At 43.4% G+C, this 25,878-nt stretch overlaps 1 protein-coding gene and 1 long non-coding RNA gene across 4 annotated transcripts in view; one reads left to right on the top strand and one right to left on the bottom strand.

Annotated features, from left to right (window-relative positions):
- Window positions 1–2,912, bottom strand: part of LOC132207636 (uncharacterized) — a 31,286-nt gene extending 28,374 nt beyond the window's left edge. Inside the window, exon 1 of the mRNA XM_059643576.1 lies at window positions 1,811–2,912. The gene's annotated coding sequence lies outside the window, so the exon portion shown is untranslated. The remainder of the gene's footprint in view (window positions 1–1,810) is intronic.
- LOC132207637 (uncharacterized) lies at window positions 2,512–25,174 on the top strand. 3 transcript variants are annotated; one of them, XR_009443654.1, is made up of 5 exons: window positions 2,516–2,722; window positions 6,384–6,537; window positions 11,545–11,644; window positions 17,223–24,721; window positions 24,908–25,174. It is a non-coding gene; the product is annotated as an uncharacterized LOC132207637 (long non-coding RNA). The 3 variants fall into 3 exon arrangements; XR_009443652.1 differs by lacking the exon at window positions 24,908–25,174 and having other exon boundaries at window positions 2,512–2,722; window positions 17,223–19,404; XR_009443653.1 differs by lacking the exons at window positions 11,545–11,644; window positions 24,908–25,174 and having other exon boundaries at window positions 2,514–2,722; window positions 17,223–19,404.
- Window positions 25,175–25,878: the final 704 nt, after the last annotated feature.

Here is a 25,878-nt window from a genome sequence, read left to right as displayed (position 1 = left end):
GACATTCTGGCTATTCAGGGAGTGCAGCGTAGGTTCACGAGCTCAACTCCTGGAATGGCGTCCGGGACTATCATATGTTGAAAGATTGGAGCGACTGGGCTTGTATACACTTGAGTTTACAAGGATGAGAGGGGATCTGATTGAGGCGTATAAGATTATTAAGGGATTGGACACTCTGGAGGCAGGAAGCATGTTTCCGCTGATGGGTGAGTCCAGAACAGAAGACACAGTTTAAAAATAAGGGGTAGGCCATTTAGAGCAGAGTTGAGGAAAAACTTCTTCACCCAGAGAGCGATGGATATATGGAATGCACTGCCCCAGAAGGCAGTGGAGGCCAACTCTCTGGATACTTTCAAGAAAGAGATAGATAGAGCACTTAAAGATAGTGGAATCAAGGGTTATGAGGATAAGGCAGGAACAGGATACTGATTGTGGATGATCAGCCATGATCGTAATGAATGGTGGTGCTGGCTCGAAGGGTCGAATGGCCTACTCCAGCACCTATTGTCTATTCATTCACCATATCCAGATACATGAACGTTGGATCACTCTCCAAAGGTATCAGTACTATTGCCAATCCTCAGTTACATCTGGAGAACTTGATGTTTGACCTTTCTGAACCAGTGCAGGTCATGTGGTGAAGTCGCACTTGCAATGCTATTAGGTAAGGAGTTACCAAATGATCGTGAAGGATTAGTGATGTTTTCCAAAAGAACAATTTAAATGTTTTCACATATTTGATTCAATCCAATGGTCTGACATATTACACAAGGTTGTCACAAAACAATATTTGATACCAGGTACTTATTAGGACAAGTGACCCAAAACTGGCCAAAGAAGTAGGTTTCAAGGAATATCCTGAACAAACAAGGGGACTTTGAAAACCACGGATGTTTAGGGAGTAAATTCAAGAGCTTATGGCCTTAGGAACTGAAAACATGAAAAAGGTGGGAGTTAAAACCAGAAATCCACAGGAGGTTGGAAGTCAGGGAGAACAAATGTCTTGAAGGAAAAAGCAAAAGGACAGTAGATGCTTGAAAGTTGTAACACAAGCAGAAATTGATGTAAAACTCAGCTTATCTGGCAGTGCTTGTGGAGAGAGAGAGCAGCATTACTGTTTTGTGTCCAGTGACCCTTCTTCAGATATATCTCAGAGGGGTTTGCAGCTGGACGGACTATCAAACGAAAGTGGTGTGATGCCAAAATTTCAAAATAAGGATATGAATTTCAAAACCTTGGTGCTTTGCCACTCAGAAAATGTTTATGTTAGTGAGCACAGAATGGCAAAACTTGAAGATGTTAAAATCGGTGAAAATAAACACATGGGCAGCAGATTTTTGGATCAGTTCAAGATTTCAGGGAAGTAGTATTAAGAAGCCGGCCGGGAGTGTGTTTGGGGAGTTAAGTCGAGAGGTAGCAAAGGAATGGATGAGAGTTTCAGCAGCAGATGACCTGAGATGCTGTTGAGGTTGAAATTGTATGTGGTCTTTGTGATAATGAGTGTGGGGGTGAGTAATGTGGTTAGAAGCTCATCTTGGGGTGAAATATTGCACCCTGACTGTGACCAGTGTGTTACCTGCCAGTTACCAGGGGCAGGGATGGAGTCAGTGGCGAGGGAGTAGAATTTTGCTCCCAGCCTGGATTGACATTTTTCATTGTCTATTTAAATGTGATCTATACCCCTTTTCAAACAAGAACGGACTTGGCAGCAGAACTAATTGGTGAACCAACTGTCAGCTTTATTGAGACAAAGTGTGGAGTTTATCTGTTATGAAGTAAACTACAGTGACAAACTCAGATAGCTACTTACAGTTGAATGTGGATTATACTGCTTAAGTCAATAACTAGGCAGTAGAGCAGTGAAACAACTTATTGGAGTTTCTGCAGCCGCGGTCTTCAAACTTTTTCTTGTGTTGGGCTTTTATCTTCTGATTCTCGTTGCTTTCCATTGCACAGACCTTTCTTGAGAATCTCTTTTCTGCTTGTTCTTTTTTGATTAACCTCCCTCTCTGCCCAATCACAGTTCATATGAACAACACTCACCTCACTTCACCACGTGATGTTCTTCATATTCATAATTATTCCCTTTACATCTTACCTGAGGACTGCTAGACCTGTATTTATTACCCTTATTTCACCGCTATTTCTCTATTGGCTGACAGAGCGGTATCAAGAGTACCTTTAGCTTTGAGCGGCAGGAAGCCTTTTCAATCGCGACTTATTAAAAAATAACAAAAGAACTGGGATGTTGTCAATCAGGAACAAAAGCAAAGTTGCTGGAAAAGCTCAGCAGGTCTGGCAGCATCTGTGAAGGTAAAAAGACAGATCCAGTTTTCAGTCTCATTCGTCTCAAAATGAAACATTGCGACGACGTTCATTTGCTTCGAACAATAACACAAAGCACTGCGCATGCTCCAGCTCACAGTGAAGTCTGGCTGATTGATGTCAGTGCGCGACCAATAGGAGCACAGGTGTGCCGTGCATGACCGGACGGATGTCGCCCAATCAGAATGAAGGGAGGGCGGGATCAGTGAAAACCACGTGATCATCCACGAGTGCGGTGCAGAGTCGCTGAGAAAACCGGAACGGCAGATGCTGGAGAATCCGAGATAACACGGTGTGCAGCTGGATGTACACAGCAGGTCAAGCAGCATCAGAGGAGCAGGAAAGCTGACGTTTCGGGCCTAGATCCCTCGCTGAGACCAAGATTTGTGCAATTGAGGTAAGAGCAGGCCACAGTAAAGAAAGCAAAACGGTAGAAAGCTGGAGGGAAGTGATATTCGTATGGGTTTGGAAGTTTTACAAACAGTTAGTGCACGTCGGAAAACACACCCATTTGAAACTCCCAGACTCACGTTTGCAGAAAACAAATCAACGCCTCAGATGGCGATAGGCCCGTGTGATCGTCACCATCTTTATTGGGGGCAGTGATCCGCGGGGCGCATGCGCGACAGCTTTGAAACTTTAAAAGGGCCGGGGGTGAAGCTGGAGGAACACAACAGGACAGGCAGCATCAGAGAAACAGGAAAACTGACGTATTCGGGCCCACACCCTTCAGAAATGGGGGAGGGGAAGGGGATGCTGAAACAAACAGGGAGAGAGTGGGAGACAAGTGGAGAGGAGACAGACAAGTTAAAGAGGTGGGGATGGAGCAGGTAAAGGTGAGTGTAGGTGGGGAGGGGATGGGTCAGTCTATGGAGGACCAACAAGTCAAAGGGGTGGGATGAGGTTAGCAAGTAGGAAATGGGGGTGTGGCTTGAGATGGGAGGAGGGGATAGGTGAGAGGAAGAGCAGGTTAGGGAGGTGGGGATGAGCAATTGTTTATTGCGAACTGAGTGTAGGTGTTCTGTAAAGCGGTCCCCAAGCCTCTGCTTGGTTTCCCTGATGTAGAGGAGGCCAGAACGGGTGCAGCGGTGCAGTATACCACATTAGCACCTGCATACCCCATACAGATGGCCTCAAAGCCCTACGCTATTTCCTGTCCTGCAGGTCTGACCAGTTCCCCTCCACTGACGCCATTATGTGCTTCGGTGAACTCGTCCCACTGCCTACAGACAAAGGGGGTGGCCATGGGTACCTGCATGGGCCCAAGCTTTGCCTGCCTCTTTGTTGGAACAATCCCTCTTCCGTACCTCTTCCTACAGTCATCCATGTACTGGATCGGCGCTGCCTCGTGCTCCTATGAGGAGCTCGAACAGTTCGCCCACTTCACCAACACCTTCCACCCCAACCTTAAGTTCACCTGGACCATCTCTAACCACCTCTCTCACCTTCCTGGTCCTCTATTTCCATCTTGGGGAACAATCTCAAAACCGATATATATTTCAAGCCCACTGACTCCCACAGCTACCTAGAATACACCACCTCCCACCTGTCAAGTTTGTTTTCGGAGACCCTCACGGACGTGCTGCAATAACAAGACACTGACCTGTTTAGAAAAACACCAATCATTTTCTTACCAGGCAAGTACAAGCTGTGAAGAATCACTGTACTCAACCCGGCACACAGTGCAAAGTCTCACAAGGAGTTCTCTCCGGACAGTCCCTGCTTTTTATACTTTACAAAAGACATGATACAGAAAACGATTTCACAACCTCCAATGACATGATACATAAAACAATTACTACAACAGACAAAAACAGGATACCAAGCAATTATTACATCGATAACATAAAAGACCAGGATATAGTATCGATTGCTTGTGAAGTAGCTGCTCATGGCAGGAGGTGATTTTGAGTTGTTGTCCGGGACAGATTGTGATTTCAAGTTGCCAGTATGTCTGGCTAGGACAAAGTCAGTGCCCTGGCCCCTTAGTCAGCGACAGAAGTTACATGCTTTAGAGGTTTCACACCTTTACAAAATTTCCCCACCTAACCCTATTTGATACAGATTGATTCTAATTTCAGTTCAGTCAGGAAACTTAAGACAGTGTCTGCATGCCGATGTGTGAGAAGATAAGGAGTTACAAAAGCTTTACACTGAATTCCTAGCTGGGCAGGAAGCTTCAGGGCAGTGTCTGCATACCGATGTGAGTAGATAAAAGACTTTACTTCTATAAATCAAAGTCTCTGTATAGGAATCAAATGCAGATGAAAGACTTTGATTTCTATACTTCTTTAAATTAATGGGATGTTATCACATTAACATCTCACACCCACCCACCGTCCTGCAAAAATGCCATCTCCTATTCCCAATTGCTTCACCTCTGCCGCATCTGCTCCCAGGATTCCACTCCCGTACATCTATGATGCCCTTGTTTTTCAAGGACCGCAACTCCACTCCCCACCTCCCCACCAGAGTGGTCAAGAACACCCTTGACCGTGTCTCCTGCATTTTTCTACAACTCCTCCCTCGCACCCTGTCCCTGCAATAACAACTGAAAAAGAATCCCCCTCATCCTCACATACCACTCCACCAATCTCCGGATCGAACACGTCATCCTCTGACACTTCCGCCATCAGCAATCCGACCTCACCATCAAAGACATTTTTCCCTCCCCACCCTTGCTTGCCTTCCGGAGAGACCAGTCTCTCCGTGACTCCCTTGTCCGCTCCACACTGCCCTCCAACCCCACTACTCCCAGCACCTTCCCCTGCAACCAAAGGAAGTGCTACACTTGCCTCCACACCTCCTCCCTCTTCTCCCCCCCCCCCCCCCCCCCCCCCCCCCCCCCCCAATCCCAGGCCCCAAGAAGACTTTCTACATCGAGCAGATGTTCACCTTCACATCTGCCAATGTGGTATACTGCATCCCCTCTACCCGTTGTGGCCTCCTCTACATTGCGGAAACCAAGCGGAGGCTTGGGGACTGCTTTGCAGAACACCTACGCTCAGTTCGCAAGAAACAACTGCATCTCCCAGTCGCGAACCATTTCAACTCCCCATCCCATTCCTCAGATGACATGTCCATCCTGGGCCACCTGCAGTGCCACAATGATGCCACCCAAGGGTTGCAGGAACAGCAACACATATTCTGCCTGGGAACCCTGCAGCCCAATGGTGTCCATGTGGATTTCAGAAGCCTCAAAATCTCCCCTCCCCCAACTGCATCCCAAAACTAGCCCAGCTTGTCCCTCCCTCCCTAACCTGTTCTTCCTCTCTCCTATCGCCTCCTCCCACCTCAAGCTGCACCCCTATTTCCTGCTTACTAACTTCATCCCACCCCCTTGACCTGTCTGTCCTCCCTGGACTGACCTATCACCTCCCTACCTCCCCACCTCTCCTCATCTTTACCTGCTCCATGCCCGCCTCTTTAACTTGTCTGTCTCCTCTCCAAATATCTTTTCTCTCCATCTTTGATCTGTCTCCCCCTCTCTCCCTATTTCGTTCAGAATCCTCTTCCCCTCCCCCATTTCTGATGAAGTGTCCAGGCCCAAAACGTCAGCTTTCCTGCTCCGAAGATGCTCCTTGGCCTGCTGTGTTCATCCAGCTCCACACCTTGTTATCTTGGATTCTCCAGCATCTGCAGTTCCTATTATCTCTTATCCAAGAGAAATGTTTGTTTCTTATGGATTTTTTTTCCCAGACTGTTGGATCATAGCAGCTCACACTGCTCTTGCTCACTTCTGTGCTCCCTGATCACCTTTGTCGGTGTCTAATCTCTTCAGTCTCTAATGATGGATAGATTTGATCTCTGTAGTATTTTACTGTAATTTCCTTGTACCTTTTTTGTAAATAAATTTTCCACTGCTGCCCACCCCCTGACCATGTGCTGCTCTCTTACCAGATTAATTTTTGAATGGTATCTTTCACAGTCAGGAAATATTTTCCCAGAAAGAGAGTGTATTTTTCTTCCATTTCAGACCACCAAATTCTACAGCGTTTTTATCTGTGTCATTCATTTTGCACTTCTGCAGCATTTACTGTGTGTTTCTCCTTCCACAGATACCAGCGATCGTTGCCAAAGCCCTGTTACCTGTGGAGAAGGTGATGTTTAACTTTCGTGTGCTACTGCAGTTTGTATGATAAAGGTGCTCTCACAATGCTCCATTTGAGAAGTTACAGATCATTCATCTAGCGATACTGAAGAGCTAATGGTGTATGTCCAAATCAACAAACTATTTGTATTTTTATCATGTTTTATAATTTCACAAAAATATTATCAACAAACTTTTGACGTAAGGCCATATTAGGTCAGGTGACCAAAAAGTTACCAAATCTACAGGTTTTCCTGACTCTCTCAAGGAAAGCAAACCTAAGAGGTTTATCAGGGGAATTCCAGATCACGTTTTCTGGCAACTTTAGAAACAGCCTCCAATAGTGAAGGGATGATTAAACGCATTGTTGGAGTCTGGAACTAAATGAGTTATCGAAGTCTTGAAGGTTGTTTGGTGCAGGGAGATAGGGCTCATCACAGCCAGGAATTAAATCACGGGTGAGAATTTTAAATTGTTGCTTATAAATAGGAGCCTTTGTGGTTCAGGGAGCACAGTAGTGATGGTGAACAGGTCTTGGTACAAATGAACTTGTGTGCAGCAGAATTTTAGGTATTCTTGAGATTGCAGGGATGTTGAATGTGGGAGGCCAACTGGCAGTGAATTTGGGTAGTTAAGCCTAGAGATAACACAGGAATAGATGAGAGGTTCAGCAGATGAGCTGAAACTAAGGTGTCACTGTCAGTCATTGTCACTGAAGTGGAAATAAGTGGTTTTTGTGCAGGGCTCTGCTGTTTACCCTCACCTCACCTCAGGAATTCAGCTGTTTGTGAATTTGCGGATCAAGTCTGTAATAAGATCAGGAACCGAGTGCCCACCATGGCCCAAACTGGGTGTCACTGAGCAGGTTACTGCTGAGTAAGTGCTGCTTAATACTGCTGTGACAACACCTTCTATCACTTTACTGATGATAGAGAGTAGATTGCTTGAGGGGAAATTGGTCGGGTTCGATTTTCAATGTTTTTGTGCTGAACAGACCTGGGCAGTTTCCCAAATTGTTAGTAGATGCCAGCGCTGTAGCAGGACTGAAATAGTTTGGCTTGGATGCTAGCAAGCTGTAGAGCACTAGTCAGAGTGTTGCCAGGGCCCATAACCTTTGCACTGTTCATTCATTTCTTTAATATTATGTGAAATGAATCAAATTGGATGAAAACTCACATCTCTGATGTTGGGGACCTCTGGAGAAGGCTGAGTTGGATCATCCAGTTGGCACTTCTGGCTGAAGATTGCTGCAGACTTGTCTTTTGCATGGATAGGTTGGGCTCCTGTGTCGGGTAAAGATGGGGATTTTTGGCATTCTTCCTCCAGTGAGTTGTTTAATTGTCCATCACTGTTCACGACTGGGTGTGGCAGAACTGCAGAGCTTGCATCTGATCTATTGGTTATGGGGTGGCTTAGCTCTAACTCTTGCTGCTTATGCTATTTGGCATGCAGATAGTCCTGTTTGGTGGTTTTACCAGGTTGGCACCTTATTTTTTAGGTATGCCTGGTGCTGCCCTTGGCGTGCCCTCCAATACTCTCCGTTCAACCAGTGTTGGTCCCCTGGATCAATGGCAATGGCTGTCTGTAGGATATGCTGGGCCATGAGGTTACAGATTGTGCTGGAGAAGGTCTGCTACTGTTGCAGTCTCTCTCAAAGCCTCATAGATATCTGGTTTTGAGCTCCTGTGTCTGTTCCAAGTCTGTCCCTTTTAGCCGAAGTTAGTGCCACCCAACGCAATGGGGGGTATTCTCAAGTTTAAGATGAGGCTTTGTCTCCACAGGACTGTGCGGTGGTTGCTGTTAACAATCCTGTCATGGACAGATGCCTCTGCAGCTGGGAAATTGGTGGTGATGAGATCAGCTATATTTTCCCCGTTTGGTGCGTCAGCACCTGCTGCAGTCCCAGCCAAGCAGCTTTGTCCTTCAGGACCCGACCAGCCTGATTGGTAATCCTCCTGCAAACTACTCCTGATGTGGACATTGAGTACATTTAGTGCTATTCACACTCGCAGTGCTTTCTCCAAGTGCTGTTCAACATGATGGAGTTTTTTGTTTCTTAAAATTCCCTCTTGGGATGTGGAAATCGCTGGCTGGACCAGCGTTTATTACCTGGAAGGCAGTTAAGAGTCAAGCACATCACTATGGGTTTGGAGTCACATGTCATCCAGACCAGGTAAGGATGGCACATTTCTGGAAAGGGCATAAGTGAACCAGATGGGTCTTTCCTGATAATTGGCAATGGCTTCATGGTCATCATGAGAATCTTAGTTCCAGATCATTATTTAATTCATGTTTCACCATCTGCCATGGCAGGATGCGAACCCAGGTCCTCAGAATGTTATCTGGGTCTCTGGATTAATAATCTAGCGATAATACTACTGCTGATTTATCAACCAAGGGAGGATGGTACATGGTAATCAGCAGGAGCCATGAGACTTCCAGGCGTCAGAGTCAATGTTGAGTACTCCCAGGTCAAATAATCTGGTCAGAATAGCACTGTGCTGTCACGTCTGCTGGGACAGGGCTTCACTAAGGACAATGATAGTGGTGTGTGTCATTGTTTGCCAGGTATGTTTCCATGAGTCTGACACTGTTCCTTGACTCGTCTTTGAAGCGGCTCTCCAAATTTTGCCACTAGCCCCCAGATATTATTAAGCAGGAGTTTGGGGGGCCGATAGGGCTGATTCTGCAGTTGTCTTTCCTAGTTCCCTGGTAGATGCCAAATGGGCCACCCAGCTTCATTCCTTTGTTGAAACTTTGCAGTGATTTGCAACTGAGTGGCTTGCTGAGGTTGGCAAATTTCTTTCCCCGAAGGACATTAGATTTTTTTTTCACTCTGTCATCAGCAATTGTTGCCATGGCAACCAGTTGATTCTTCCAGTTTTTTTTTTAATTGAATTCAAATTCCACCATCTGCTGAGATAGGATTTGAACCTGGACTTCTGTTGTACATTTTAACATTCTGGATAAAAGTTAGTCATCAGGTTTGTTCACTCATTTTTAAATATCACTAACACAGGCATTGTTTCTTTGCAAAACACTGTCCATCATCCTGTCTCCTCCATCCTCCGCTCCAACAGCAAGTGAAGGAGACACATGCAGTTTCTATGTCACTAAGATTGAGACAATCCAATCAGCTGCCTCTGCTGCTTCCCTCTCTTCCACAAGCCCACCAAACCAAATTGCTTAGCATGTTGCTCCTCGTTTTAGGCTTAAACTTGCATCTTTGTCCAGTTTCATGTCAAGCCTTATCAGAGCTCATCTTAACACTTTGCCCTATTCTCACTAAACTACAAATATTCCAACTCTTATTTCTCCTCCTCCTCCTCCTCCCTGCCTCTTCCCCCATGCCAATTCACAGATATTGTTACTTGTTCTGTCTGTTTCTCTTTTCTGGTTATGTCCTTCTCACCCATTCTGTTTAAAACCAATGTTCGACCTCACCGTCATTGGAAAATCCCACTCCATCTCTCTTTCCTGTCTGAAATTCATGTCGTAAATGTCCCTCCAGGATCTATCCTTGGCCCATGCTGTTTCTCACCAACATACTTCCAGGAGGTGAGATCTTCCACAAGCACTGTGTTAACTTTCACATGTATTCTACAATGTTCAGATCTAACTCGTCTCCATCACTTTGCTCCACTGTTACTCAGTTATAAAACTGCTTATCATGCTTCCACTACTTGATTAGTTGAAATTTCCTCCAATAACACTTTGTGATAGTAAAACACATTGCCTTCAGTTATTATTACAAATTATTTTTCCTTACTATTGTACTGAATCCATCCCTCTCATTGGGAACTGTCTGAGGCTGAACTGCACCCTTCTCCATAATGCTGTCATATCTGGTCTCAAGATGAACATCTTACCGTACATTTCAATCACAAATGCCAGATACCACAAATACCACAAATACATTTCAATCTCTAAAATGCTCCTTCTCTCCACCTCACTCCAGCTCATTCGCGACTGAAACCCCTTACCCATGTCTGTGTTGCCTTAAGCTTGACAATTCCAAAAGAGAACCCTCTCTTCTCTGCCTTATCGAGAATCTGCTCCCACGATGAGAAATATTTCCTCAGCATTTATCCTGTCAACTCCCTTGAGAATCCTCTATTTTTAATTAGAACATCTCTCATTCTTCAAAAAAATCTAGTTAGTATATTCCAGACCTGTTTCGTCTTAGCTTAAAACATAATCCCTCCAAACCAATGATCATCTTAGTTCATCTTCTTTGAAATGCCTCCAGTGAAGTTATATACTTGCTCAAATAAGTGGACCAAAAAAGCTGCTCACATTCTTCCAGATGTGGTCTTGCCAGCAAGTTGTACATTTGTCCTAAGACATGTATTCCAAACTCTTCTACTGCAAACACCTTGACATAAGGATAACATCCCATGACCCTTCCCGATTACCTGTTGCAACTGTATGCTCGCTTCATGCTTCCTGCACAATTATTCCTGAATCCCTTTTGTGTTGCAGTTTTCCACAGTTTTTACATTTTTAAATAACACTGTTCTTTGGTCATCTCCTCAAAAATTAGCAACTTCACGTTTTCCCAAATTATACTCCATTTGCCGACTTGTCGCCCATTTATCAATATCTCTCCATAAACTCTAACCCTCATGGAACTTGACTGTTATCCCTTTTTATGAGATCCTTCCTCATTCTTCTCATCTTTTTGTTGGGAGCACTGGGCAACATGACACATACGTAATTGCTGCCTTTTTAAGGGGCGTTTTTTCAAATGACTGGGAGAAGCTTACTGCCCATTTCTCAGAATCGAGACAACTTGTTCATCAAGTTGCATTGGGCCGGAAAAGCTGATGTCTCATTGTGGCAGTGCAGCAGCACAGAAGGAAAGAAAAGGAAGCAAATCCTGCTGCCTGCATCTCACTAAATCTTGGCCATTCTTTGCCTTGTGTCAAACACCTGTTGTTCTGTTCAGTGACATGAAGCCCCAATGTGGAAATTCCTAGAAACCCAAATAGAAATCCCTCGAATCAGCTGCTGACTCCCACAAGGAATAATGTGCAGCAGGAACAATGCACAGTTACCCTCGGCCAGGAGGAGGGGATGTTGTGGATTCCTACTCTGACAGTGATGGATTTTATGAATTTGTGTTACAGGATATTACAAGTGGACTTTCAGGTAGGAAGCTCAATAATTGTAACACCAAACTCTGACAGAATTACTCAATTCATCAGGACCTGGATATTCGCATTGTGTGTGAGTATTGTGTTCCTGCTCATTCCCATTTGCCATGTAAAATTTCTTTCTTATTACCCCATTCTCTCAATAGATCTTTCCTACGACTTTTAATATATGTCCTGTAGCCCTTTTTTATGGCCAGTTGAGTGTACATTTTGCCGTCCTAATGTTTATCTTTTGTAAACACCTCCTATCAAAGGTCCCCTCAAAATCCTTTGTTACAAGGAGATCAATTTTAGTTTCCCCAAGCACCTGATTACCCAATGACAGTTTGTTTCCTGTGTGTAAGGCACTCATCCGGATTGTGTTGGAACATTTTCCACTTCCCTGCATGAGTACAGCCCCAACAATATTAAAGAAAGGTAACATCCTCCAGATGAAGCAGTGTCAGAGTGGTGTCCCATCCACCACATGCAACATTCCCCTCTACACCACCGAGGCACAGTGGCATCACTATGCCTAAGGTAAAGTCACCATTGTCCTACCTGACCATAGGGCTGGTTTAACCTGAAGATTACTGCACCCCAGGCGAGGAGAGAGATTGAGAGGAAGTCCATCTATTGTAGATGGATATTCTCAATATGTACCAGAAATGTCTAAGTCACACAAAATTATAATAAAAACAGCCCTAACCATGCAACTAAAAACCCTCTCCCTACAAACCATTCTGTTAAATCTCCTCTGCCTCCGATCAGGCACCCTCCCGTCTTTCACAGTGTGTGGGGGATCTTTGGTTTGCACAGACTCAGCTTGTCTCTTTTCCTGTCTGTAATGTCATCATGCTGTGACAATGGCACTGAACCTCACTGTCTGTGAGGGTGGTAGGCACAGAGATCCTCATAGCGTTTAAGATATATATAGATGCACACTTGTGATGCCAATGCAGAGTCTATGGGCCAAGTTCTGGAAAATTAGATTAGAATAGTTAGGTGGTGGTTTTTAACTGGCACAGGCTGGATGGGCCACAAAGACTTTTTCTGTGCTGTAGACCTCCGAGACTCTTCACATAGGAGGATACCCAGCAATATGTCAAGTCATTTCAGAATATGAGATATTAGAACAAATGACTCATGATTGGTCAGTATTTTCGGGAGAAAAGTGAGGTATAGACGTAATGCGGTTTACCTCGAAATTCAGGGGCCTGAAGCCCAGGAAATTGAAAGTACCGCCATCAAGTGGATGTATAAAAATAAGGATTGTATTAGAGGAAAGAAATATCATTCTTGTATCATCCATTTGTGAGGCTGGACGATATTAGAGACAGGAAGGGTTCTGAGACCGGAGAAGATTCCAAAAATAGGGAAAAGTGAGCTTGGATGAGATTACAGAAATGGGGAAGATTGTGAGGCTGGAGGAGACCTCAGACAAAGGGAGGTTTGTGAGGCTGAAGACAATTATAGAGCTAAAGAAGTTTGTGGGCTGGAGGAGATTAGAGATGAGGTGGTTTGTGAGACTGGAGGAATCTGAATAGATGGTGTGAGTTATGTGGCTAGTGGGGGATTCCAACGATAGGCAGGTAGTGAGGCTGGAGAGGGATTCCAGAGATGTGAAGCGTGTTGAGGCTCGATGGTAATGCCTGCAGTAATGCAGGTAGTGAGGCTCGAGGGCATGATCAGGTGGGTAGTGAAGTTTGAGGTATGATCCCTGCAATCGGGAGGGTAGTGAGGCTCCAGGGTGGATTATCATCATAACAACACAGTGGTGTACTTACAGCACATGGAGTGCAGCAGTCATAGAAAGTACCACTTTCTCCAAATCCAATAAAAATGGGCAATCAATATTAGTTTGTGCAGGAAAGACCACATCCCATAAGTCAATTAAAATTATGGTGGGTCTCTGGCTTGGAGAGAGCTAACAGAAGCCGAGATAATTCTCCATTGTAGCAATGTTTGGTAACCGTAGAATACAACATTCAGCTAATTGGCAAATAATGCAGGGTGAAAATGTGAAGATTGTTTGTTTGACTCAGCAAGTTCCCAGGATCTGGAACAGTCTGAATGGTAGCTGGATGCAGATTTAGCAGTTATTCTCAGAAGAGAGTTGGGATTTAACTTTTCAAGGAATGATGGACAAATAGCGGGGGAATTGGGTCAGATTTGCAGCACCTCCCAGAGTGAGAGTGAAGCCTTTGACCGGGTTCCACGTGGTAGACTAATGAGTAAAGTTAGATCACACGTGATTCAGGAAGAGCTCGCTTATTGGAAGCGGAATTGGCTTAGTTGTCGGAGAGAATGTGGTGTTGGGGATTTTTCAGAGTGGAGTTCTGTGACCAGTGTGTTCCACAGCAATCTGTGCAGGGGCCACTTTTGTTTCTCATTTATATTAATGATTTGGATGCGAATTTAAGGGACAAGATTAGTAAGTTTGCAGACGATACGAGAATTAGTGGTTAGTGAAGGTTATCTAAGATGACAGTGAGATCTTGATCAATTATGTCAATGGGTTGAGAAGTGGAGGATGAAGTTCAATTTGAATAAATGTGAGATATTGTATTTTGGTAAAATGAACAGGGTAGGACCAACAATTGATGGTTGCACCCAGGGTAGAGTTGTGAAACAGAGAAATGCTGAGATTCAGGTACATAATTCTTTGAAGTTTATGTAGACAAGTAGTCAGGGTGGTTAATATGTTGTTTAGCACACTTGCTTTCATTGCTCAGACCTCTGAGTCTCAGAGTTGGGATGTTATGTTGAGGTTGTATAGGACATTGAGGCTTCATTTGAGGTATTGTGTGCAGCTCTGGTTGCCCTGTTACAGGAAGGACATTATTATTGAACTGGAGACAGTTCAGAACAGACTTGCTGGGATGTTGCCAGGATTGGAGAGCTTGATTATCAAATAGACAGACAAAGCTAGGACTTTTCTCACTGGAGTATAATGGGTTAAGGAGTGACCTTAGAGGTTGATAAAATCATGAGGGCACAGATTATGCGAATAGCAAGGGTTTATTCCCAAGGTTGGGTGATTTCAAGACAAGGGGACATGTATGTAAGGTGAGAGGAGAAATACATATTTAAAAAGACATGGATTTTTTTTATTTTTACGAACTTGTCCACGTGTGGAACAAACTCAGAGGAAGTGGCAGATACAGGTACAGTCACATTGTTTAAAAGACACTTGAATAGGGACATAGATAAGAGAGCTTTAGAGGAGTATATGCCAGATGCAGGCAGATGTGATCAGTTTACATATAAAACTTATACATTTCAAAATTCTAAATATGCATTAAATTGAAGTAAGGCCAACTTTGACATTATTGGGCAAGAACTTCCAAAAGATGATCGGGAGAGGTAATATGTAGGTCAAGGAATGCTTGGAAAGTGGGAGGCCCTCAAAACTAAAATAAGGAGAGCCAGGCACATGTTCCTGTTCACGTGAAGGGCAAGGCTGGTAAATGTAGGGGATACTGGCTGACTGGAGAAATTGAGGCTCTGGTCAAGAAAAAGAAGGCAGCACATGTTGGGTACTGACATCAGGATTTGGGTCAATCCTTCAAAGTATAGGGGCAGTAGGAGTATACTTGAGGGAAATCAGGACGGCAAAAAGGAGACATGAGCTATCTTTGGCAAATTGAGTTAAGGGGAATCCCAAGAGATTCTGAAACTTCATTTGGGACATAAAAACAACAAGGGAAAAAATAGGGGCCCCTTTAAAGATCAACAAGGCTGTCTGTGTGGAACTGCAGGCTGAGATAGTGAATGAGTATTCGCATTAGTATTTACTGCAGAGAAGGATATGGCAGTGAGAGAGCTTGGAATCATAAATAATGAGTCGTGAGAAGTGTCTATATTACAGAGATCTAGGTGCTGGATGTCTTAAAATGCATAAAGGTGGATAGGTTCCTGGCACCTGATCAGGTGTTACCCACAAACTCTGGGAGAAGCTGGGGAAGTAATTGCTGGCCCCTTGCTGAGGTATTTGTATCACTGACACTAGTGAAGTGCCAGAAGGCCGGGTGGCTAATGTGGTGCCATTCTTTAAGGAAAAGCCAGAGGACCATCGACCGTTGAGCCTGATGTCAGTGGTGGGTAAATTGCTGGAGGGGATTCTGAGGGACAGGATTTGCATGTGGTTAGAGAAGCAAAGACTGATTAGGGATGGTAGACATGGCTTTGTGAGTAGGAAATCTTGTCTCACTAACTTGATTGAGTTTTTTGAAGAAGTGACAAAGAAGATTGAAGAAGGCAAAGCAGTGGACACTGTCTATTATGGACTTCAGCAAGGCATTCACCAAAGCTCCACATGACAGACTGGTTAGCAAGATTAGATCAAATGGAACCCAGGGAGAGTTAGCTATTTGAAACAAAATTGGCTTGAAGGTAGGAAACAGGATCATGGTGGGGGGCGGGGAGCGGGTTCAGTCTGGAAGACTATGAACAGCAGTGTGCTGCAAGGATTGGTGCTGGGTCCACTGCTTTTTTTATCATTGATGCAAATCATGTGGAATGAATATTGGAGGAATGGTTAGTAAGTTTGCAGATGACACTAAAATTATTGTTGTTGTAGTAGACAGCAAAGGAGTTTACTTCCCAAGTACAATGGGAACGTAATCAATGGGTTGATGGGCCAAGGAGTGATAGAAATACACTTAGTTCAGATAAATGTGAGCGATTTGCATTATGGCAATGACAAATCAGGGCAGGACTTAAACAGTTACTGATGAGGCCCTCGGGGCTGTTATGCAACAGAGACTCCTTGGGGTGCAGGTGCACAGTTCCTTGAAGGTGGATTGCAGGTACAGAAGGTAGTGAAGATGATATTTGCTGTGCTGGCATTTATTGGTCAGTGCATTGAGTGTAGGAGTTGGGAGGTCATGTTATAGGCTGAACAAGACATTGATGATGCTGCTTTTGGAATATTGTGTTCAGTTCTGGTCTCCCTGCTATAGGAATGATGCTGTTAAACTTGGCAGGGTGCAGAAAAGATTTATAAGGATGTTGCAGGAGGTGGAAGTTTTGAGATGTAGGGAGAGGTTGAATATGCTGGGGCTATTTTACCTGGAGCATTGAAGGCTGAGGGGTGACCTTATAGAGGTTAATAAAATTATGGTGGGTGTAGGGTGAATGGCCAAGATTGTTTTCCCAGGTTAGGGAAGAACTAACCTGAATTAGAGACTAGAACTAATAACATTGGCTTAAGCTGAGAGGGAAAGTCTTTAAAAGGGAGCCAAAAGAACTGCAGATGCTGTAAATCTGAAAAGAAAACAAAGTTGCTGGAAAAGCTCAGCAGGTTTGGCAGCATCTGTGGAGGAGAGAAGAGTTTCGGGTTCTGAGGAAGGGTCACCGGTCCCGAAATGTTAACTTTTTTCCCCCTCCTCCACAGATGCCACCAGGCCTGCTGAGCTTTTCCAGCAAATTTCCTTTTTTTAAAGGGAAAGTGGGTGGTGCCTGTGCAGAATGAGGTGCCAGAGGAAGCTGGTACAGTTACAACATTTAAAAGGTATGTGAATAGGAAGCGTGTAGCAGAATATAGGTCAAATGCTTGCAAATGGGATTAGATTAATTTGGGATATCTGGTCAGCGTGGACAACTGGGACCAAAGGGATTGTTTTGTGCTGTACAACGCTGATGAAGCATTTTTTTTGTTTTCATTTCAGATTTCCACAATTTTACTTCTGCACTGCTCTTACTCTTTCAGAGGGATTGAAAGGTGGAGTTACAGATCTATACAATGACTGTCCTTCCTCGCTGGCTCTCCCAATTCTCTCTTTTGGTAGTTTGATGCAAACACTGACTGGATCCCTTACCTGGAGGATATTTATGAATGAATTTGTTCTAATGGTGATCCAGCATATTCCCCAAGTGTTGCTGTACACATGTCCAGAGAATTTCTCAGTTTCACAATCTGTGTCCTTCTGGTTTCTTACTTACTTTCTCTTTGAAAGTATAGTCTGCAGTTGGAGAATTTAAACAGGCCCACATCCAGGTCTGACGGTCACTTTGTTTATCACAACCCAATTTTCTCAGGATTTTGAACATTGAAGGAAAAAGCAGCACTCACATTGGGGAGAAATGCACATGGTGTGTGTGTTGAAGAGTCTGTGAAGATTCATCTGAAATGTCCAAACACCAGTGCAGTGACACTGGGAGACAGTGTGGAAATGTGCAGATTGCAGGAAGGAATTTCTTCATCCATCCCAGCTAGAAACTGACCACCAGAGTCACACTGGAGAGAGACCATTGACCTGTTCTGCGTGAGGGAAAGGCTTTGCTGACTCGAATTCCCCGCTGATACACCAGCGAGTTCACTCTGGGGAGAGACCTTTCATGAGCTCTGTGTGGGAAGGGATTCATTGTCATCCAAACTGTTAACACACCAGCGAGTTCGCAGACAACCACAGTTGAAGAACATTGCTGTCACTCTCACTATCAAATAAACCATGGTGTTGGGCTGTTTGTACAGATGTTACCGATACCTGCTCAATTAAAGGTGCTGGTATTGTGAATAAAATGTCACACTAACAGTTGTGTAAGGTAGAGCTTGGAAATAGTCACGTTGTCACAACACATCGACACATTCACACTGACTAAAGCCTATCCACCTGCATGATATGTGAAAAGGGATTTCCTGGTACATTCCTGGTTCCTGGTTAACGACCAGCAAATTTCTGAATAAGTTGATTGGTTTGAATATAGCTAACAGTAGAATCAAAAATAGTATCAGTGATAATGGGAACTGCAGATGCTGGAGAATCCAAGATAACAAAAAGTGTGGAGCTGGATGAACATAGCAGGCCAAGCAGCATCTCAGGAGCACAAAAGCTGACTTTTCGGGCCTAGAGAAGGGTCAAGGCCTGAAACGTCAGCTTTTGTGCTCCTGAGATGCTGCTTGGCCTGCTGTGTTCATCCAGCTCCACACTTTGTTATAGTCGATTCAAAAACCATGTGTTTTGGGCTTGTTTCTGGAGATCATAGAATCCCTCCACTGTGGGAGCAGACCACTTAGCCCATCAAGTCCGCACTGACCTGACGAAGATTGTCTTACCCAGACACTGTCTGCGTGAGTTTCCTCCAGATGCTCTGGTTTCCTCCCACAGTCCAAAAATGTGCAAATTATGTAGATTCACTATGCTAAATTGCCCATAGTATCTTGTGTGCAAAATGCAGGGATAGGGTAGGGTGTGAGACTGGTTGGGATGCTCTTTGCAGGGTTGATATTGACTGAATGGCCATCTTCCACACTGTAGGAATTCTGTGATGATCTCGATGGCCCTTTATTTGTTAGATAGGTCTGCACACCTTTACAATGACAGATTCTGTTGCTCTCCCACAGACATTTGTTTATTGGAAACAATGTAATCTTTCAGTTTGTGGATAAAAATCAAAGGAATGTTTTAAATCCAAACATAGGATTGGGTTGAGTCATGTCCTATAATCCCTGATTTGCATTTTCCCCGTCGGCTATGAAACCTGGTGACCGCTGTGACTCTGCCTGGGAGCATTGCAGTCTCGTCAGCTCTTTACCTGGTGTCCATAGCAGTGATGGATCTCATGACGGAAACATAAACCAAAACATTGTGTGATTTCTAGTACATATTTTCTATTTAGTCTTCTGTCCATCACTTCCCTAGAGGCTGAGATACTGGTCTGGGGACCTAGGTGTGAATCCATCTGGAAATAAGAATGTGATGATGACTGTCAATCCATTGCCTTTGTTGGAAAAACCCATCTGTTCACCAATGGCCTACAGGGAAGGAAACTGCCATTCTTATCCAGTGATGTGATCATCCCATGAATGAATTTTTTAAAAAAATTAAAAACTCCTGCAAATACGTTAAACTGTCTTAATTTATTTGACAGCTGACAGTTCAAACTGCTTGATGGTCACTTTCTCTTTTGATCAAGTTGTGGCCATTTCATAGTTGAAACCATAGTAATTCTCGTACAAACAGTGCATGCTCTGACATGCCACTTATGAACCAGACATCCACGTTGACCATATCCTGATGCTGTGTACCACGAAAGCAAAATTCTTCACCATCTTATCTACTTGTGTTGCAATTTCAGAGAGCTATGGACTTGAACCTCCCAAACTCCCGAACACTTTTTGAGAATTTCATCAAACTGACCTCCAATGGCAGGAATGGACAGGGTCAGCTTGGATTGATGATCATAATTCAGGCTCAACAAATCTACTGGAGCATTTTGAAGATGTAACTGGTGACCATCTGCTGACTCGCCCTTGACTGACTGCTGGTAATAACAGTGATAAGCTGCATGGCTTATGCCTGCAGTAAACAGCCAGGCAAGACAGGAGCACTGTGAGACATTAGGTTCTAGTTGAGACATCAAAGTGCTAAAATGCCAGGGAAAGGCAGAGATATTGTGGCAGGCCCTAAGCAGAACATGCCTCAGGTGCTGAAAAGCATGTAGAGTTCTGACAGCAAGAATGTACTTTGTGGACAGGCAATTCTGCATCTTGATGTAACATTTTTATTTCACTCTGGCTCATTTTGCTAGATCTGCAAATATCTATTGGTCTGGCTAATTTGAGAATTGGCTTTCGGTGTAATGTGCTGATTCATTTCTGGAGAAACTCAGCAGGTCTAGATGCATCTTTGGAGACAGAGAAACAGAGTTAAGGCTTTAAGTCCAGCGAGGCCCTTCTTCAGAACTGAACAGGTTCAGAAAATGGCCTTTTTAATACCTTACCAGAGGTGGAGGAGGGCTAACAGAAAACAGAGGGTGTTGGGATGCGGTGCAAAATACAAATGGGCTTTTAATTGTGTTGAAAGAGAAGCAGATGTACAATGAGAGTAAATAAAGTTGTGAATGGGGGAGATGGGTTCCCTCCACTGAATGCAATGTTAACAAGACACAAACAAGACAAGGTCACATCGTCTGTGCCATATTGTGTTCATCATATCTCCAATAATAACCCTGAATGTGTTGAGCATATGTGAACAATCTTATATGTCTACACACATACGCTGATTAAACAGTGTATATAAAATCATTTCTCCTCCGTTCCGTTGCAACCTATCGTGTTTTTTTCACCTGTCAGTCGCCATTCCTTCAGCCAAATTTATTCTGTCTCTTTCTCTGCATTTTATTTTATTCCATCTATGAAGAAGAAATTGCCTAATGGGCGATATCATGTTAGTCCTGTCCAGTCTGCACAGCCACTGTCCCCTCTTCCTTACTGTTCCTTAATCACTCACATAGATATTGTCTCTGACCCTTTACTCCCAATAAGCAAAGCAATTGGAAATGTAATGTTTAGTTTTGGGCTCAGGCTAAAAAATTGGTCAGGAAAGGCTGTATAAACTGCAAAAAATTTGTTTGCAACTTTAGAAGCAAATTATTGAAAATATTGTGTTAAGGATAAAATGTTCATTTATTAGTGCAGTGAGAGGAAAGTTCAGCAAAACCCACATTTCCTGCCTTTCTCCAGGCAGTTGTGGCCAGAGATGTGTTTGGATTGGCAGTTGTTGTGGTGGAGGAGACTTCGGTGAAATAACAACCTCTCATTTGGCTCTGAGGAAAATGGTTACATACGTCATCACATGTGGATAACACAGCAGAATCATCGAGCCTGTGCAGAGAAAGTATCAACTTTCTCCTCTGTCTCTATCATTGTGAGATGAATTGGAGATGGGCATTGAGACCAATAGCAGGCAATGTCACCCAAACCAGGTATTGTTGTTACATTAAAAGTGTCAGAGTGAAAGGGGTTAACGGGAGCTGTTTGTTCAGTGACTCGAATTAATGTCAGTCTCCATGGATACTAACTGTGTCACTGGAGGGTTTCCCTCTTCTATTAATAAGGGGTTTCTCCCAATGCGTTATCCCACAGTATCTGTGGCTGTGGCATATTCAACACAATTGGGATCAGCAGCTCCAGAGATGTGGAGAGATCAGAATCTGTGACCAGCAGATTGGGATGTTCCAAATGATGGATCAGAATCTCAGAACCACAGCCGGGAATGTGACAACAATGTATAAGAAACTGAGAGGAATAGATTGGAATGTTCCAACAATGGACAGGAGTTTATCCTCTGGCCTTTACTATCTTTCTATCAATTGGTTACCATTAACATTGTGGATAGAAGCTGTCCTGATGGTTATTCAGGCGGGTTACTATCCCATCCTCGCTATTGTTGGTGTTCCCGGTAAGTCTCTCTATCTCTGCCCATTCATTTATTCTGTGACCAGCGACTCAATTTCTAAGCTCTGTATTTGGCAACGAAGGAAACTATTGTATTCACTTTCAGTGACAAACTCAACTCTTATTCCAGGGTTTTTTTCACCTTCACTTACAAACACCCGAGGAGGAAGAAAAGTGTTCATAACCACCATTGGCCCATTTTGTCCTGATCTGATTTATATCACAATATTCCCTTTATCACTAATAATATCCTCAGTTTTCACTTCCGCTTCAGTGCTGTTTCTGATTAAATCATAATCTGCTCCTTTCCAGTTGCAGCTCTCTTCTGGCCACACTTGCAGTTACTAATATTTTGATTGTATTCTTATTTTTATCTCTACCTCGACCTATGCCAGTTGCAAAGTGTGAAGCCAGTTTGATTCTAAAATGAGGAGGTTACAGCTTTGTGTCAGTGGTTTCAGCATAACCCGTCGATGGCCATCAAATGACAGTTCATTGAACTGTTTAGATTCTAGAACTTTCCAAGTAGCAGTGGTGCCATGTCCATTATCTCTGAAGTGCAGTGCTCCGATGTGTTCACTTGTTGAAGGAGGCAGTGTCTCTTCACCCCAACCCCCACTGACCCACTGCTGAGTGGGATACATTACTCTGTCTCCACAGAATAAGATATAGGAAATCTTCCAGAAATTCTACAGGACTGTGACTGTGAAAATGAGAAACTGTGGGAGATTAGAATTAATAAAGCGGAACTGCTCAAAACTAATTGAACTGAAGTTTGGTACTTTGCTCTGGTATGTCCCAGAGATTACATGGAGGTGGGAATAGAGCTTGTGAAAGAGTTACAGGGTCAGACAGCTCTTCAGTCCAACCAGTCCATGTCAAACATAATCCCAAACTATCCCAGTCCCACCTGCCTGGGCTTGGCCCATATCTCTCCAACTGTTTCCTGTTCATGAACTTGTCCAAATGTCATTTAAAACTTGTAACTACGAGAAAGAATTATTGATTACCATTCAGAATTCTTCAGATTCAGGAATTGCCAGTTCCTGCAGAATGGAAGTAGCTGTTGTAACGCACATTAAAAAAAAACTGGAGTGAGAGGGAAATCAAAATAAAAATAAATTTTGGACAACTTGATATCTGTTATGAGAAAAATATGGAACCTTTTTTGAGGGCTGTAAAAACTAGACACTTGGGAAATCATGATATGACTTGGCAGAGTCAACTTCGATTCAGGAAAGGGAAGTTATCTTTGGTAAACCTGTGCAGTTTATGTTAATTGAAACATCCAAAAATTTCAGATGTGTGTCCAAATTATCCCCAGAAATGTCTTCCATTGCTACTCCACCATCTTCCCTAAGATTCTATTCCTAATAACTCCAGCCCGTTCCTTCCTCATGATGTTTTTTTAGTTTCATCACTCAGTTGTAATTGTGTCACATCCAAATGCAAACAATACATTTAAACTGAAAGAGGGAGCTTTGAGAGATAAAACATGGAGAAAGATTGGAGTATTCATTAACTTGATTTATGTCATGTATGTATGAGATAGAGAGAGAGAGAATATGGGTGATGAGATGTGAAAATAGAGAAAACTGCATTATCGACTGAAGTTGATGTACTTTCCAACTTGTTTTGGCAATTCCTGTGTGTTGTGATCCTTTGCCCAGTGCATGTACGACTGAGTAATATGTATATAATAGTTGAAGTATCCACACATGAGAACCAGTGAGAGCGGTGTATTTGAATTTACAGAGTACTTTTGATATGGTTGCACACAGGTGAGTGAATAAAATTAGAGTTGAGAGGTAAGGTGGAATATACTACATGGATTGAGAATTGTTTAGTTGACGCAATACAGAGAGTGGAGCCCTTTTCCAGGCTGAATGCTGCTCGTTATGGGGTATCACATGAATCAGTGTTTGGACCACAGTAATTTAAAAGGCATACAAACTATTTGGATGTGGCCAGCAACAGCATACATCTCATTTTGTAATGATTAAATGATGTGAGGTTGGGAAGTGTTGTGGTCACAAAAGGGCCTGCATGTCCTTGATCATAGGTCACCAAAATTAGTACATGCAGCGCTATCAGTCATGTGGGAAGTAAATGGTATGTTGTCCTTCATTGTAAGATGATTCATGTACATGAATAAAACCATATGTCTGCACATGTACAGCCTTGATGAAAGACTATTTATGGGCACTGTGCATAGGCTTGATCCCTTTTGTAATGAAAGAACTCCTTGCCACAGACACGGTACAAATGGTCATCACCAGTCTAATCCCTGAGATGATGGTACCATGAGGAGCGAGTGAAGAAAGTGAGTGTTTAATATGTTGTGCTGTGAGAGAATCAGAGATTACTGCATTAAAATTACAAAGTTGGTGATGAACTCTTTTATCCACAAAAGAAATTGATAGGGTGAGAAATCCCATACGTGACCCATGTAAATACATGTGGATTTTACATATAAAATGACATAGAGCCCCACAGTGATTCAGAGAGAAGCACAGGCTCTGAATGAACTCTCCCCACATTAATCTGTGACCTTACACTGAACCCGATGTTGTTCACAATCCTGACAGCAGCCCAAATACCCTCTTTGTGACATTAGCCAGACCAACCAGATTCTGATCTCCATAGAGAACGGAAGCATGTATTTTCAGAGGATGCCACTTGTGATTTTGCACAAAACATTAGTCTTCCCACCACACTACTGTAAAACTGCATTAAAGTACTGCATGTGTACCATGAACAATGGAGGCATGTTGACCAGCGTGAAGCAGACTATCTGTACAGCCTAGCTCCATTTGCTTGTCATGTTACCTAAGTCTGTTTACATGTAAGTGACTGTAGGGTCTCAATGGCCTTCTCCTTTTCATATGTAGGGACGCAAGGGGCTGTACAGCAGGGCCAAATGCTGAATTGATCCACCCTGGGCTCCTGAGGAACAGTTCGATGTGTTCATGTGACATTGCTGTAACTGTAAGATATTATTTTATTTTGGTTTCTTTTAAGAGAAGGATTGAACGAGAGGCACAAAGCTGTCTAGTTAAGACCATTGAGTAAACAGTCTTGAGAGGGTTCGGGTTTTTTTAAAATGCAGCCTGAATGAGTGCGACGAGCTCTCACAGATCAGAATTTCTGAGTTTTGCTTTTCTGTTGCATCAGAAGCTATTGGTGTCTCAATGGAGTTGGAAGCTTCAGTGAATGTCTCCTGACTGCAGAATTTTCTTTGGATGATTATTTTCTCCTCCTGAATTGGAGAACCGCATGTGAGAACCTTCTCTGAATTTTATTTCTGACCAAAGTGTCTGTTTATGGGCTGCTACTATGCTGGAACAGTTAATTAGTAATATTTGCTATAGCTATTATACTATAAGTTTATCCACCAGAGCGAGGTTATTCTAAATTCCTTTTTTTTGGTTCTACTTTGACTACAGTGTTTAAATAAATTGTGTTTTGTTTAACATCTGTCAACTATTTCATTAATGTATCTCTGAATAAATGTCAACACAAAGGCAGCACAGACCTCTAGGGAAGAGAATTCCCACTCCAAATGCCCTTTTCAAATTTCTTCTCATCTACCTGATGGAATCAGAAAGTCACACAACGCAGAAACAGATTATTTGCCCCCACTGACTTGATATGTAATCTGATCTATTCCCATTTGCCAATATTTGGTCCATATCCCCCTCAACTTTTCCTATTCTTGTACCAATCCAGATACTTTTTTAGCTGTGTAATTGCACACACCTTCACCACTTCTGACAGCACTTTCTGATCACACACCTCTCTCTGCGTGAAAATGTTGCCCGAAGTTTCCTTCTAAGTCGCTCCCCTCTCACCTTCAACATCAGCACTTTACTTTTGGCCTCCCCTCTCCTGGGAAACCGACCTTGGCTATTCAGGCTATTCATGCCCCTCATGATCTTATAAACATCTGTCATGTCACCCCTCAGCCTCCACACTCCGGGGAAAACACTTCAAATTGTTCAGCCTCTCCCTACAGTTCAGACCCTCCTGTCCTTGAACATCCTTGTAAATCTGTTTTTTTCTGCACCTCTCAAGGTTAACAACATCTTTCCTTTAGCAGAGCCAACCGATGTGTGCGCAGTATTCTTAAAGTGGCCTCATCAATG

Source organism: Stegostoma tigrinum, unplaced genomic scaffold (genome assembly GCF_030684315.1).
Source record: "Stegostoma tigrinum isolate sSteTig4 unplaced genomic scaffold, sSteTig4.hap1 scaffold_116, whole genome shotgun sequence".
Taxonomy (NCBI): Eukaryota; Metazoa; Chordata; class Chondrichthyes; order Orectolobiformes; family Stegostomatidae; genus Stegostoma; species Stegostoma tigrinum.
Note: the sequence above shows the minus strand (reverse complement) of the source record. Positions and strands in the feature narration are given on the sequence as shown.